At 38.1% G+C, this 3,390-nt stretch overlaps 1 long non-coding RNA gene across 1 annotated transcript; it reads left to right on the top strand.

Annotated features, from left to right (window-relative positions):
* The first annotated feature begins 553 nt into the window (after nt 1–553).
* On the top strand, nt 554–3,114 carry LOC126383538 (uncharacterized). Its single transcript, XR_007569169.1, has 3 exons — nt 554–619; nt 947–1,067; nt 2,203–3,114. It is a non-coding gene; the product is annotated as an uncharacterized LOC126383538 (long non-coding RNA).
* The last annotated feature ends 276 nt before the right edge of the window (nt 3,115–3,390 follow it).

Raw genomic sequence — 3,390 nt, 5'->3', positions numbered from 1 at the left:
AGTTTCATGCTTTCATAAAAGTCAACAATTCACCTCAAATTAAGCAATATCACACGAGAGGGAGTGATGTTGTACTGTATATCGTCACGGCTGTGATTCGGTCGTAGGAGTGCCAAAGACAATTACAGCCGTGACGATATACAGTACAATGTCACGACCTTGAGTGTGATATTGCTTTTATACAACAGTTCAACAACAGCTTAAACAGCAATGCTGAGTAAGGAAATGTTAACAAAAGGTGATGAAATAAATTATTTAAGTAGCTCCGTGAAAAAAAAACAGTTCCCCCGGTCTGTTGCCAGACAATGCAGCACACACGCCAGGAACTCACAAGCTACTTTGTATTTACATTGATCTGCAACTGTGTAACTTCGTCCAGTTCGGCTGATGAAACGTTGGCAAACCTGGATGTTGGCACGGCCGGATTCAGCTTCCACTCTCTCTCATCCTCAACAGTACCTCATCAGATGATCATCGATAATTCCTGGCCGTGTTCGCTTCATTTTTGCTCCTCTCCAGTTTGTCGAGGTCGGCTGATGTTACACAAACACACTTACACAAACACACCTGGAGGTCTGCACAGAAGAGTCCTGGCTTTCCTTTTCCTCGTCCTCTCCTGGTAACCACTCATAATTTAATTCAAATGTAATTTTGGGGAAAATATCCATCTTCGGTGTAATGCTATAGTGTCAGTTTGCGTCAATGTAGCGAGTGTGACAGTTGGTTAATTAACAGTTGTATTTATATTTATAACACCTGTGAGCGGAGTGATTTTACTGTTACATGTCCCAGTGATATTATATCAGCACTCACGGAATGCCTCTCGTCCAATCAAATTACTCGGTCGGAACTAACTGTTGTATAATTTTACATATAGCATCTGGAGTAAACATTGTCGTCCACTTGCATTGCTTAAATTAATTTGCTGTGAATGTTGTTTGTATAGGTGCTGTACGCAAATGTCATGTCGCAAAGCAAGCGACAGACATGGACATCAACAAACATGTTATCAGATGGTTCAACTTAGCGTCTGACCGAGGAGGTGGTCGTCGGGACCGGGAGTGCAGGTAACACTAGATGCAACTGATAATTTAAACAAATTATCTTACTGTATCATGGCTTATGGTTGTCACATAAGGGATAATGTATAGTGAGCCGATGATTACTGGAAAAATAAATCCTGACAGGGGGATGGAACCCCGACACGCAGCGGAGGGGTGACCCCTGAAGGGAGTTATTTTTCCAGTAATCACCGGCTCACTATACATTATCCCGCTTATTACACGGCTAATTATCAGTGAAATAAATAATTTGAGAAAGAATATTGATTAACTATACGATTTTTATTGATTTATAAATTAAATCATGAGGAGGAAAAAAAACTGAACTAATCTGCAGCCGCAATGGGATGAGAAAAGTTTCTATAAGGCTACTGTGGCTTTATCAGAGCGATCCGCTAGATCTACTGTGACAGGATCCTGCTCCACTTTGCCCGATCCGAGGTGGATGGGGCCCAGTAGCTCCTCAGACTGCTCTCACATCTGTGCCAAGTCACAGACTTTCAAGACAGAGGCGCTGTCCCAAGCAACGGTCTGAGCTTCATAGCAATGGTCATTATACAGAAATATCAGACCTCTAAATGCAGCGACTGACCAATCAGAATACAGCATTTAATAGAGCCGGGTAATAATGCCTTGTAATGCACAGAATATTGCATGACGTCCGTCATAGTTTGAGTTTTCTGGTATTTTAGTTACAGTAAATAGCCACAACTAGGGCTTAATTGAACTTTTAACCTCAATTATGATCAATAAACGATTACCTCCACCTTTGATGAACAATTATGTATTTTCACAGTTTCTTTTGTTTTGTATTTTATGATGTTTGAAGGTGTGACGCTGTGGTTAATGTCTAGTTTAGGCACAAAACCCACTCGATTAGAACTATGAAAAGATCATGGTTTGGGTTAAAATGATCACTGGAGACAAGTTTTCAAATTCCTTAAAGATATGCAACCTTTACTGCCATGGCAATAGTGAACACCACGATTAATTGACATGAGTAAGATTAAGTCGATTAGAGTTTCTAAATGTCAGTTTCGATTATTTTTCGATTAATTGCCCAGCCATAGCCACAACTGAGTTTTTTTGTTTGTTTTTAATCAATAAATTATTTGTAATTACAAATATTTTTCTTCCCTAGGTCTGCAGATCAGAACGAGAGGCTACTCGATGACCTGTGAAACCCATGATCTCTCTCATATGGCCAGCGTACTCAAGTACTCAAGTGTTTAACCCTGTTTGCAAGTTAATGTCTCAGTATTTGTTCCAATCTACAACATATGCAGGGGGAAACATTTTCCATATTGTTCTGGAACTGTTAATGTTCAGTATACAGTATTGTGTTTACATTTTGTTTTGTTTCAAATTTCTTGTTTCACAGAAAATAATCTTGATGAAAAAAGACATTTCAATCTTTGAAAAAAAACTGTGTTCTACATCAGAATTGTCTGTGACAACTTCCTTTCCACATCTCAGACTTTTAAGAGCATGGGAATGTTTTGTGTGGAGATGGGTTCTATTTGATTTGTAAGTAATTGTTTTATTGTCTATTTTGTAACCATCTGAGAATCCTCAGAAGGCTCCTAACTAGCAAGAAGTCCTAACTTAAACGTAATTTAATGACTTAAAAGTGATCTTGTTATGAGATTGCTCTGAGAGGTTTCTAAAATCACTTCAGGAGTCTTTGCTACAAGTTTTGAAGGCAAGTATGTAGCTTTCTGAGGATTCTCGGATTTGTGAATACAGGCTGCTCTGCAAAAACTCTGCAAAAATTTGTCTGTCCATCCGTGGAGAAAGTTACTTTTAGGTGATTAATCTTATTTTAAATGTAAGATTTTTTTTGTCTAGAAATGAGACATTTGGAATAGAAATGAGACAAAGATTTGTGAGAGCAGAATCAAACGAAAGGTATAACCTGCACCACTTGAATTTTCATGTTTACAGTTTAAAATTGAATACTTAACGTTACTATGGCAGCATTGTATTTTTCAGATATGCTGTTTACAGGTTTTAGCATGGTTTTATACAATTTAATGCTAATCGTTAGTGTGTGCAATGTCATGGTGCACCCTGTTTTAAATAAATGGCACTTTAATGAAAAGTATTGTCATTATTGCTTTTAATAGATAGAAAACCTTATTTTGTCATTTAGACACATTAAAGTATGATACCTTGAAAAGAATGACCCTCATTTTCAAAACTGAAAACAGTTTTGATACAAATCTGGACCACATCTGGTCCAGAGCTGATCAGGATGTAATTTTTGGGTGACGCATGTGTGCCATATTTGGGCCGTATATTAACTTGGTTTTTGTTGCTCTGGACCAGT

The sequence above is a fragment of the Epinephelus moara genome, chromosome 22 (genome assembly GCF_006386435.1).
Source record: "Epinephelus moara isolate mb chromosome 22, YSFRI_EMoa_1.0, whole genome shotgun sequence".
In the NCBI taxonomy this organism is placed as follows: domain Eukaryota; kingdom Metazoa; phylum Chordata; class Actinopteri; order Perciformes; family Serranidae; genus Epinephelus; species Epinephelus moara.
The sequence above is the reverse complement of the archived record's forward strand: the minus strand, read 5'-3'. Positions and strand labels throughout refer to the sequence as shown.